We start from the raw sequence: 13168 nt of genomic DNA, 5'->3' as shown, positions 1-13168 counted from the left end.
ACATTTCATGTGAATAGAGGCCCTTATTTTGTGGCCTCTGGGGTCTACCTCCTTTTGCTTAGCATGATGTCTTCCAGGTTCTGGAGATTTCCTTTTGTTTTCTGCTCGGGGCCAGGGGGAAGTTGCTGGAGCCCCAGCCCAGGACCATGGAAAGGCCCTTTTGCCTTTTATCAGCACCCCCAGGTCCTCCCTTTCTACCAGGCTGGGCAGAGGCACTGGACTGGCCCTGGGGGGAGCTGCTTTGGGAGGACCCTCCTGCACGGCCTCCACCCTCTGGCCAGGCAGCTGACGCATGCGGAAAGCCTTCTCCTTGGGCCCCTGGGCTCGGCTCTCTGTCCAGCAAAGCCCTCACTTGTAATCACCAGGTGGGCAGAACAACGTCAGGGGGTGGGTGTGGGGTCCTGGGCATCTTCCTTCTGTATCACTTTCCCCCGTGGCCTCAGTCTTTCCATCTGTGAAGTGGGGTTGGCAACGCCCATCCTTCAGGGCAGTATGAATGAGCTCTCCAGTAGCCTGCAGAGGCTGAAGTGTAGGGTGTGTGTGATTGGTTATTGTTATAAAGTCTAGGGCACCCCTCCCCCTCCCATCTGCGCCATTCTGGAGTGTGACGGTGTCTAGAAAGTACCCAGGGCTATGCTGTATCACAGCGTCAGAGGCATTTGCTGGTTTCCAGGATTCTGGAGAGTTACAAACTCAGTTCGGGACAAGGAGAAACCCTGGCTTTATACCCAGGCCAGCGAGGGCGTATCCACCCTTCTTTTGTTTTTGCACCACCATTTTGGAATTGCTACCCCTTCAGACTGTTTCTGACTCTCAGGCTTCCCTTCCACGGGGCTTCTCTGGGACATAGGTGACCTGGCCTCCTTGACCTCATGGGACAAATGGGCTCCAGGGAAGAGTTACCAAGCGCCCAGGGGTGTCCATCACCTACAGGGTGGCTTCGGTCTGTCTGTGGCCTGACGCAGGCTCAGTGCAACTCCACCAGGGCCTGGATGCCTACTGTGTGAGCCGGGAACAGTCTGGGGGTGTGGACAGCACATGCACTGTTGCCATTAGTGGGTTTCAGACTCTGCTTCCCCACCTGTGGATCCCTCATCCCAGCCTGCATGTCTTGCAGGGTGGCGAGCGGGGGTGAGGACCTCTCAGCAGAGGGCAGGCACCTTCCTGCCACAAGCTCCCCGGGCCAGACCAGACTCCCCAGGCTTGGCCATTGGAACTAACCCACTTTTGTTTCCTGCGGGGAGGGACTTTTTGTGTCCATTTGAAAAAGAAAATGCGTTCTAGTCTAGCAAAAAAGATGTGACTTTCCTCTTATTTTCTCCCTAATAGCGTGTGCGTGTGTGTATTCTTTTTCGGTGCACCTGTGGATGTTTGTTTGTCACTTAGACTTTGGGAGGCCTAACTTACAGAGAGTAAAACTCACCCTTCCCCAGCGTTGGGTGGCTTTTCATTTTTAATGCAAAGCTCCCTTCTTAAAATATCCTCCGAAATCCAGTTTGGAGCCTCTTGAGTTTGGGGGGTGGTGGGACAGGCCAAGGACACCACCCACCCTGCTGGGAGAGCTGGGAAGGCAGAGCCCATGTGTGCCCTGGACATGTGCTCCCAGAGTCCTCCACGGTGATACCAACAGGCGTGGGGGACTGGATTTTCTTTGGGGGGGTTGAGTAATTATTGCAGGTCTTTGCCCATGTGGTTTATGTAGGATCTGACCCCGGGAGGCTGAGCTAGAGGTGGGAAATCGCCTGCAGGCAGCAGAAGGCCAGGCAACCTGTGTTGCTTACCTGGAAGCCCTGGACCCTCATCTGGGCTCCAGGATCTGGTCAAGCCAGAGAGCAAGCCGCTGGCCTCAGCTGCTGTTGGGGGACCTCACCTTGCCTTCGGAAGACGGGACCTCATTTTTTCCAGCTGTAAGAGGGACTGGCAGAGGGGTGGGGGCTCCGGGCAAGGCCATCCTCTTCCCGGTACGCCTGAGGCCCCGCAGGCTGTTGTTCAGGGAGTCAGCCACATCTCCCCTGCCTCCCGTTTCTTGGCTCTGGGATAACCTCCCAGGGGATTGGTGTCTTGTTGCTTGGAAACGGGTGGAAATAGGCCACTTAGGATCAAAGTGGGGCTCCTGATTTGAACCAGGCTTTGTACCTCGCTTTGTGGCTTCCTCCCTGGTCCTCCTGTGCCAAGAGAAAGCGGGCAGAACTTTGTCCACCCAGATAAGCTGCTTAGAGGGGAGCAGGGAGAGAGGTGCAAACACCCCCATCCTGCCAGTCACTTGATTTCCTCCTGGCATCCTGGCGGGCAGTTGTCTTGCCTTCAAGCCCTAAGGAGACTGCAGCCGCCCCTGAGCGGCCACCTCAGGGAGGGCGGTGGGGACCCTGAGGTGCCTGTCAGGCAGCGGGGTGGGGGGGGGAGGCGGCGCTCTTGGAGGCCAGCTTTGTCTGTAGCCTCTCATGGGCCACAGCCATATCCTGGCTGAGTTTCCAGCTTCTTTGGGGCTGGGGCTGAGTCACCATGAACCCCCCACCGAGCTGGCAGTGGCTGCTTAAAGAGGCCTGGGACTGCAGTGGCCAGAGTGGGTGGAGGTTTTCACTGCAGTCTGGCTAGAGGAGGGAAGGCAAAGGGTTAGAATCTACCAGAATTTTCTGAGATTCTGGGAGAGCCCAGGCCTCTCTGCAGGCGGAGGAGATGAGTATGGTCTCTGGCGCTTTGCTGCAAGAGTCTTCAGAGCAAGCTCTGCGGGCTTGAAGCGTGACCCCTTTATTCTGAGAGGGCCTCCTAATAAAGCCAGCTAGCATTTGCCGAGAGCTGGTCATCGGGCAAAGGCCTAGATACATTCTGGCGTTTCGGCCTCCCCGTGAGCCCACGTAGACGGGCCCATTTTGCAGGTGAGCAAATTGAGGCTTGGAAGGAACCAGTCGGCCGCCCACAGTCAGAGCAGAGGGACAGTTTCTTCTTAGGCCCCACCTCCGTCCTTGTCCATCTGGTCACTACCTGGGACAGCTGCGCCCCCAGCTGGCAGAGGCCCATGTCCGCGGCAGCCTGGGGCTCGTGGCTGTGTCTGGTTCAGGTTGGGGAGGTGGCGCTTTTATCCCACCTGTGTTTCTGGTGTGGGCTCTTCAGTGGTCGGACGTGTGAATGAACAAATGACCCTGGCTCCTGCATCAGCCGCTCTGCCATCTGGTAGACCTGGCGTCTGCCTGGCTGGTGTGTGTGGAATGGACCCTCCGAATGTGGATGGCCATGGTCAGCTGCCTCCTGAGCGACCGAGTGCCCAGCCACCTCCCACCATCTCCTCCCAGCCGCCTGGAGGCGTGGGGGGCAGTGGGACAGGCCAAGGACACCACCCACGGCTTGCTCTCCCCCCTGCTCGCTCCCTCCTGCGGCTTGCTTTCTCTCCGGGTTGGCACCTCCGGGTTGGCTCAATAAGGATGGCAGGCGAGAGTGACCCAGGGGTGAGATCACGGCTCTTAGCTTCTAGAAGGGGCAGGGGAAAGTGTGGCTCGCTCCACCTTTGCGGGGGTGCCTCTCTGTTCCCATCATTCTTGCTCCTCCAGGCTCCCCGTTGAGGAACCCTGGACACTCGGGGTACTTCATGGGGTTTTGTGCCCCTGTCTCTCCCTCCTGAGGTGACCCGTATTCCAATAGTGTCCTTTGTCTTTGTCCCCTAGGCTGTGGGGAGTGTGGTGTCTGTCCCGGGCCCATGCACCGGGGGAGCCTGGGAGTCGTGAAGAGAGAAGGCAGGGGCTTTTTGGAAGCCGTGTTCCTGCGTACACCCTGTGCGTTGCCATGGTGACCCCAGCTAGGAAAGCACCCTGGGTGAACCGAGCACGTCAAGTTTTGAGGGACTGCAAGCTTTCTAGTGTTCTTAGCCATTTGCTTTAAATGCAAGTAAATACATGTTTGCAGGGATTACAGGTAAAGTGAAGGCGACAAGGGATTTATGGTCTTCAAAGGGGGAGGGGCCTGGGTGCCCTTGAATTACACCTCCTGGGGTCTCTGACCTTGAGATGCAGAGAGGAAGGGACATCCTGGGCCTCTGCCCCTTCCTTCCGCCTGGTGCTCCGAGCCAGCTCTGGGCTGTCACCCTCCCACCTCCTCCGGCTGGAATCAGCGTCCCGGGAGAAGGAGGCATGTGGTTCTGCGTGTCCTGTGACCAGCTCCGGGTGGCATTGTGGACCCAGACTGCCCTGTTCCTCCTGGCTCAGCTTCTGTGACCCGCCTCCAGAGGGACTTGCAGGGCGTCCTGCCTTCCCTGGTCCCCTGCACCCAGGGGTGACCTTTGAGTCACCCCTGTGAGAGGCTGGTCTCTCAGCCGGAGCTCTGTGTGGCGCGGTTATTCCTAAATGTCAGGCTTAATTTGCTGCAAGTCCTACTCGATGCCAAGCTCATGTTTTATTTACAGTACGGTCTGTCCATACGTCCTCCCTCTTTTACAGCCTGTGCTTCTGGGGCATGCCTCACTATTCACAATTCAAAGAAAACAAACCCACACATCACCTGGGGAGTGTTGGAGCTTCACGGAAGTGCGGCCACCTTTGTGCAAATTCCTCTTTATGATAAAGCACACGGGTTCACACCCACGCGGTTGGAGCCCTGAGGTCTGATCTGGTCGTGGCTTGGGTTTTTTTTTTTTTATTTTTTATTTATACAATAGCTGGGGTACAGGCCAGAGGCGCAGGAGAGTGAGAGGACTCACCAGAGACAGAGTGGGGAGCAGAACAGGCAGACTGACTGAAATACACTGCTGAGGGGAGCAGCGGGCGAGTCAGGAGAGGTCTGCTGCGCCATGTGGGTAGGCCCCTCCCTGGGGATTGAACTCGTGCTGCAGTGGCTGCGGATAGCTTCATAGGTTGCGTCTTAATCCCTTGCCACCAGGGAGGCCTGTGGCTTGGGTTTTAATGTAAATGTGATAGGTTGAATCGCCCCGGCACTTTGGCTGCTGTGACTGTGTTTGTCGATGCAGCCGCTTCTCTGGAAAGACCCCAGGAGCCAACGAGAGTCTGTGTCTCATTTGTTTTAAATCCTGTTTGTTCTTGCACAGTCAGTTCTGTATGATGTTCCTGGACTAGAGTTCTCTCCTCCCTAACGGCCAGGGCACCGTGCAGTCGGGGGGCCTGTATGTCTCCTGGGCAGACTGGACACCACTATACTTGACTCGATTTTCCTCTTTCCCGGGCAAGATCCTCTTGTGGTTTCTGGGCAGAATTCCAAAGTGAAATGGGTTCTACCAGCCTCTCACCCAAACCACCCAGGCCCCAGGGAGACAGCAAGTTCAAGATCATGGACATGGCTCTTGGGGAAATGGAGCTGGCACCCTTCCCTCCGAGACTCCGTCCCTCCTGACCCAGAGGTGTGGCCTCAGCCAGAGTGACAAGATTGCAAACATTGGGGTGAAGAAAATATCTCATGTTACGGCCCTTTTCCTCCCAGAATATTCTCGACTTCCTGTTGTTTTTCATCAGTTGCACCCAGAGCAGCAACTCTGAGTTTAAAGCAGCATCCCCCGCCCCTGTAAGAGGTTGTGTTGTATATTAATTCAAGCTGAGCTTGGCATGGGAGAGCATTCCCTCTGACCAGGAGCTGGCTTTTTCTTTCTCACTTTTTTTTTTTTTTTTTTTTTTTTTTGGTGCAAGCCAGGATGGCACTTGAGAATTCCCCCGCAGGGGGTGGCTCTCCATTTCCCTAAACCTCTGCCACCTTTTCCTCCCAGTCATCTCAGATACATGGCGCTTTCCAGTGTGATGCATGGGGGTAACGTATTTTGCATTGAAGAGCAGGAGTCTCAAAATAAAATAAGGGCTGCATTTGGAAGAGCTGCCGGAGTTAGCATGCTGGGCGGGTTCCCGGTGGAAGCTTCTTGTGATCCATTTCTAGATAGGCAAGCAGTTTTGTCAGCTCTCCCCTACCCCCTGGGCCTTTCATGATGAAAAAATAAAAGGCCTATAACTTTGCTGACGGCCAAATCCTTTTGTCCTTCCTGCTGCATGTCCTTACTATACAGTCCTGCCCAGGCTTTTTTTCCTTTGGGGAGTCTCAATAGACACTGTGGAAAGATGAGAAGGAATTTAAACTCCATGGGACTTGACCCTGAACCCCAAATGTAATTCCATGATTGAAATGCCAATGACCTGAAGATCTCTCTATCTACAGAGGAGAGTGGGGAATAGCTTGAATGGAGGAGAATGAACTTTTAATTTTGGGGGGCTCTTTAAAATGATAACTCTGGTTTGGGGCGGTGAGAAGTGGCTGTCTTGAAAGTGTGTCAACTCTTTCTAGTCCTAAGCTTTGGGCACAGTCGAGATAGTTTACCAAGCAAGTCTGTTATTATTCAAAATGCATCTGAGTTGAAGTTACTAGTCTGCTGGTGCTAAGGCGGGTGGGTTCTGGCTTTGGGAGGCACATATGGCAAAATGAATTAAATGGAAAACCTTGACAGACAGATGCTAAGACACGCTCGGGACACTTCCGGAAAGGTTTCCTGAGTACGTCACTGGACAGGCAAATACGGCTTGGATGGGTTTCTCCATCCTTGTTTATGGAGGGGAATAGGATGGAAATTGGAAGCCCAATGTCCTTCAAGAGGAGTATTGCCCGCTCTCGAGGGAGCCACTAAGAGGCTGTTGCAAGGACCCTGTCGATTTCTGTTTGTTGATGCAGAAGTAAGTTTGTTCTGTGTTGTCAAGTAACGCGTGTTCTACAACGTGGCACCCCAGCTTGGTCCAGGACCCACACGGAGACATTGTAGAACATGCAGATGTCTAGGTAAAACCTGTAGTAAGAGTAATGTGCGATGTTCATTTTTTAGTTCTAGCAAAAATGCCTTGGTGATGTGAAATGTTCCCATGAAGGGAAGCAGCGGGGGGGGGGGGGGGGATATATAGGCATTCTGTCTTGTCTTTGCAACTTTTCTGTACATTGGGAATCATTTCAACATGAAAAGTTAAAAAAAGCATATGAACATACATAACTTTTTGGGAAGGATTTTTAGCAAAAGATGAACAGATTGCCGTGGAGTGCTGTGATGAATTTCATAGCTCACGCTGAAGATTATTTTATGTTAATCCATCAATAAAACCCACTTCCTCTGGGAAAGAAGGTAACACACAGCTCTAACTGTTGCCTTTGTTCTGGTGTCAGCCTGACTCTCTGTATCATTGTTTGTGGGGGCTTTGGGGTTCAAGTCAGGGAACTCAGGCTGCAGGGAGGTGGGCTGTGATCGAGAACTGGGCAGGCCTGTGTTGAATCCATCACCTACCAGCCGTGTGGCCTTGGACTTGACTTTGTGGCTCATTGTAAAAAAAAATCTATAAAATGCATTTAATGGCCCTGATCTCACTAAGCCATTTGCATAAACCAATGAAGTGGCAGCTTGTCACCAGCCATGGCTAGCCTGATGGTGCAGAGAAGGGCCAAGTACCCCTGTCCTTGACACATTCTCCTGTTGGATGTATCTCACCCTAGCGCATCTTTTCTGAAGACTTTTATGCTACTTGGTACCACTTCAGTGATAGACGCGAGTGTGAATTATATTTATTTGTTAATTCACTTAATAAGAATTTATGGGCTGTTACTCAAACATTCAGTATTTGAGATTCCCAGGGATGCCATCCCGTCCCCATGCCCCGTGCCCAAATCATCTTTGTGGGTTGTGTTTATATAGGTTGAGTCTAAATTAGGTCAGTTGAAAAAAGTCCTCCATAGGTGTGACTTTTTTCCTCTCTGCCCAGATTCTCTCATAAAGGTGCATTGACTACACACGTCCTTGTTCTACCTCCCCTCTGAGTGCTTGAGAGGCTGTGGGTGTCTCTGGGGAGATGCTGTTGGAGTCATTAATTTGCATGTCCGGCGGCCCTGGGTTGGTAACTGAGAGCGGAGCCGGCCCTGCCTGCAGAGACGATACTCTTCAGCTCATCCACATTCTGCAACCAGGCAGGCCACCGCTCAGCTCTCCCGAAAGGTCATCGAGCCTGTCCCAGCCAACCTGTCCTCTAGAATCGCATCCGGGCCTGTTAGACATCCTGGGTCAAAGTTTCTGCCCTTCTAGAATGTCTGTCTCCATCCTCACTCACCCTCCAAAACACACAACAAAAGCAGCGTGACCCAACATCGGATGGCTTTGAACATACGATTTAACAAAAAGTTTATTTATTGTTGGGTAAAAATATACTGCCTTAACTTTGAAAAAAATTATGTAATAACTAGGAGGGCTTCAAAGCATTTCCTTTCCCCTCTGCTTTCCAGGAGGAGAAATATTTTTCACAGTCATTTGAATATTAAAGAGCCGGCCCAGAAACCCTTGGCGTCCGGGTGGAGATCAGCAAGTCAGTCGAGCACTTTTTTCAGAACGGTGGTTTTGGGCAGTTTGGATTGGAGACCCCCTCTCAGCCCCACGAGTCCCCCGTAATCCTTTTCCTTCTTTCCCCGCCCCCCCTTCAATCCCACACGTGTGCTGAGAAACTTCTCCTGTTTGTTTCGGACTCATTTACACGGGATGCACTGAGTCTGGGGAGAAGCGGCCAAGGCACAGGACGTGGCATCTCATCCGAGGGCACTGAACGCAGACCCAGGCTCCCCTGGCGGCCGGACCTCAGTCTTCACCCAGACCCCAAACCGAACCTCCTTCGCCTGGCTTTCCATCCCGCCTGCAGTGCCTGCCTGGTGGCCTTCCCTGCCTTCCTCAGTCTGTGCGCGGCGGACTCTTGGACGCAGCCTTGATAATTCACCTTACCTTCCCCCTTGAAGCTGTTTGGGGCGCCCTTTCATTTCACACTGTGCCCCCTCTATTTTATTATGGAAATGTATGAGTGTACCTAAAAATGAAAAGAATTGGACAGGGAGCACCCCTGCACCCCCACTCTGGTTGCATGATGCGCTTGGGCCGGCCCCGCTCCGCTGCAGGGCTGACCCATGTCCCGCCTCTCCGTCCTGTCCTCTGATCTGTCCGAAGTAACCTGCAGGCATGAGTGTGCTCCTCCGAATGCCCCCCTGCTTGCACGTCATGAGCTAGAATTCAGTATTTGGTGGCAGGGGTTTGGGGTTCATTTTCAAGTAAAATGTGCATGACTGTAGGGAAGGTACAGACACCCCCAGCCCCCAGCAAGTTCCCCTGTGACATTTGCCAGCCCCCCGACTCCCACCCCAAACCCCCAGGGACAACAGCTCTTCTGCTTTGGTCTCCCTGGACTAGCTTTGCCCATTTGGGGGAGCGTCATGTCAGCAGTGGGTGCACCCCGTGTTTCTTGCCAGCCCCAGCCCTGGGCACGGGGCACGTGGGTCTCGGGTCCATGCTATGCGCCTCTCCATCTCCTGGACACCCCCACTGGCCAGTCTCCCTTTCATGGGTGCCGGCCCTGTTGCTAGTTTGGGGCTATTTAGATGAAGCTGCCATGAATATTCTCGAGCAAAACTTCTTGTGGACACAGGTTTTCGTTTCTCTTAGGTAAACACCTAGGAGAGGAATTGCTGGACCACAAGGAGGTACTGGTTTGGTTTTCTAAGAAACTGCCAGAACTTTCCCCAAAGTGCCCACACCCTTTGATGCTCCCACCAGCCTCCTTGGAAGATGGGGCGGCCCCAACTCAGTGCCACGCCGGCGGTGGCTGGGGGGCGGGCCTAGCCTGGCCGGACCTAGGGCCGCCCCAGAGGGCGTCTTGGCGGGAGAAGGGCCGACTGGGCCTCGGGTTTCACCTCCGGGGACCTCGGGCGCATTTCTTCCTCTTCGCAAAGTCGAGCTTTCTCACTCCTCTTTGGGGATCTGTTTTCGCCTCCTGGCGGACAGTCACCTCAGGCGGGGACCGCGGGTCAGTCGGATTCCCCGTGCCTGGGATGCCCTCTCACCCCTGAGACTCCAGGGTACCCCCAGACCAGGGCTCTCAGCTGGGGTGGCGTCCTTGTGCCCTGCAGAGTGGGAGACACCTAGCAGGGGCTGGGGAAATACCCGAATAAGGGCCGCTCCCTCTCGCACGCCAGCCGTCAGTCTGTCCTAGGTCTGCTGACGGCATGGGCGCCCCGGCCTGGGAAGCAGCGGCGGGAGAGCAGCTGCCTCCGGCAGAAAGTGGGATCTCACGTGAGCTGCCCAGGCCTGGCGTGCCAGCTGGATGGCCTGCGTGTCCTTGTCCTGAGTCCTCTTCTGCGCTGTGCAACAGCTCAGCCCCCGTCGCTTACAGACGATTGGGTCAGCGAGGCTGCACCTGCATTTGGGGTGCAGGGGGTGGCTCTGCTTGCAGCTGGGGGTGCCAGGGATCAGTCCACATGCAGCTAGGGGTGCAAGGTGTGGGTCCTCCTGAAGGTAGGGGTGCAGGGGGTGGATCCACACACAGCTCAGGGTGCCCAGGGGGTGGGTTCACACCCAGCTAGGGGTGCCTGGGGCAGGTCCACCTGCAGCTGGGGTGCTGGGGGGTGGGCCCACCTGCAGCTAGGGGATGCAGGGGGCGGGTCTGCCTGCAACTGGGGTGCAGGGGCCAGGTCCACCTGCAGTTGGGGTATAGGGGGAGGGTCCACATGCAGCTAAGGGTACAGGGGCTGGGTCCACACGCAGCTGGGGTTCAGGGGCTGGGTCCATACGGCCGCCCTCCAGGACGTGCACACAACCATGGTGGCCTGGCGTTGCATTGCTCAGAACCTGCCCCCCTTAAGTGACGCACGTGCACTTGTGGTCATGTCCCCTCACAAGGTTGAGATGGATGAGAACCCCTGCCCGAAGGTGCCCTCCACAGCATGATGCCTGGGAGGGCCTGGCCCTCAGGGAGGGGGAGCTGGGGGGGGGCCTCATTAGTTGCACAGGTGAGAACAGCCTCCAGCGATATTAGCTGTTGGCCTGGGTGGAGGGGGCGGTGAGTGGAGAGATTTCTGAAATGTTGGGATGCTCTTACCCGGCTTTTCTGAGCTCTCCTCGCACACAGGGCTGAGTAACCACACGCCCGGCGGAGACGCCATGGTAAGTGCAGGTGACTGTGCAAGAGATTTTTTTTCTGTATTGAAAGGAAGCGTAACCCGCATGGGTGTGGCCTGGGCTCTGCCTGCTGCCCTGGATTGTCTCAGACGCGCTCTTCCCACCAGCACATTTAAATTACGCTCCAGCCAAGGATGCTTCCTAAGGATTTGATGATGTTCTTGGACTTGGGGCCTGGATGTCTCTTGCTGCCTTGCCGTGGGCCCTGGGAGCTCCCCTGCCCGAGTCTGGTCTCTTAGTGTGGATGATGGTAAATAATCACCGGGACATGTCAGCAGGACTAGCCTGGATGAAGGGCAGAGCCACCGTCCAGTTTCTAAGAATGTGAGCAAGGAGGTGAGTGGATGTGAACCCGAAAGGTCACTCCACATGGGCCCTTTCCTTCTAGAATGTTCAGCCTGCTTTTGCACCACCTCGGAGGGCTTTGCAGATGAAATCGCCTTTCCTGTTTGTCTCTTCACCCACCTGGCCAAGCCAGTCCCTACTTCCCTTCCGGTTCCCATATCCAGAGCGCAGCCCCAACAGCTGGGCCTGATGTCAGAGGCAGGGAACTGTCTGGAATCCCCTCCCCAACACCCTTTTGATCCAAGATTGAGTAAGAGACATTGGCAGCAACTGGGAAAGACAATTCAATTGTTTCAACTTGCAGAGAGAGGGGGAGACGCTTCTAATCTGCAGATGACTCATGTCCCAGCCCCCCCCCCCACCCCGCCCCAACAGTTAGAAAGTTCAAAACCCAACACAAAACCAGCAACAAACCGCAAGCAAGTTGCCCCCTGGTCTGTACACACTTGGAGTTCAGAGACACCCTTGGCGAGAGGTTGCTCGGGGTCCCTGGCGTCGGCTTTGTCTCTCCAGTCTGTTCCGGGGAGTCACGATCCTGTTATTGTGGTGTGGACGTGGGGTGGGCCTCTTAGGGCTGGGGAGGGGGTGAGGCGGGCCACCCTGGTGAAAGCCAGGTTGACTGGACAACCTCCCATGCAGCCTGCCCACCCCACCCCGGCCCATCTCGCTCCCCCCGCCCCCAGGTCCCGCTCAGCCTGCTCTGAGAACAGCTTTCCCTCTGTCTGCGGACTCAGTGTGGCAGCAGCAGCGTGGCCTGCCGTGCGGCCTCATTCCCATGCAGGACAGGTAGGCTGCAGGCTCTAACCAGCCGCCAGCCAGGCTCCACCGAGGCCGAGGCACCAGTGGAAATTTTAAAAAAGGAGGGAGCAGGAGGGAGCGAAGGAGTGTGAGGGATTATTTTGTTTCAACGTGTTTGAAAGCGGGATCTGTGGCCTGTTGGGGTTTTTTTTCCTCCCCCCTTATTTACACAGTCTGTTCAGAGACACACCAGGGCCTGTTTGGATTGGGTGTTTGCTTCGGAGACAGGCCAAGAATTTCAGCACTGTGCGCTGGCACTGCCACCTCGGCGGCACCAGGAGGCCCAGTGTGACCCACGGGGCCTCCTCGCTCCTGCTTATCCTCCGTTCACCTCCTCTCCCCTCCTGCCTGGGATCCCAGGCAGCCTTGGCCGCTGCTCCCCATGGTGGATGAGGGCTCTCGGCAGGGCGGGGCGCTGTGCTGAGAGACAGGGTCATGGAGGGGCGCTCTCTGGGAGGGTCTGGGCCCCCAGGCCTGCGCTGAAGCTGGCAATCTGTGACTCACTCCAGGCTGGGGGCCGGGGGGTGGTGAGCAGCGCAGAGCCCCTGGAAATCTGCATGGGGCCTGCTCCCCTGGGGCTGTGGAGCTGGAACAGGCTGGCTGGGGGTGGAGCAGCGCTGCCTGCCAGGTCCTCGCCACGCCAAGTGTGATGCAGCTCAGCTCCGCTTGGGAACTTGCTCGAATGCAGACTCGAGGGCCCCACCCCAACCTGCCAAGTGGAATCTGCCTTTTAATAAGACCCCCTCCCCTGGTGGCGTGTGTGTGTTTGTGTGTGTGTGTGTGCGCTAGTGAAGCATTGTTCTCTGAGTCTGTGGTTCCCAGTCGCCTACCTCATTGCCCCGGAGATGCGCTTGTACAGAAGGATTGTGTAGACAATACATTTGGAGAATATTGCACAATGCACCCCCACCCCCAGAGAGGAACGTGCTGGGGAAGTCCCATAGGACTGCAGGGGGATGTCTGCTTAATTTTCCGGAAACCAGTGTGTCCCAAAGGTGACTCAGATCCTCTCCTGTCGTTTCTCCCCTGGGACATGTGCTGGTGTTCTCTAGAACGAATGATGTGTGGCTTCTGCTTTGAGAA

The sequence above is a fragment of the Talpa europaea genome, assembly GCF_964194135.1.
Source record: "Talpa europaea genome assembly, chromosome: 7".
Classification (NCBI taxonomy): domain Eukaryota; kingdom Metazoa; phylum Chordata; class Mammalia; order Eulipotyphla; family Talpidae; genus Talpa; species Talpa europaea.
Note: the sequence above shows the minus strand (reverse complement) of the source record.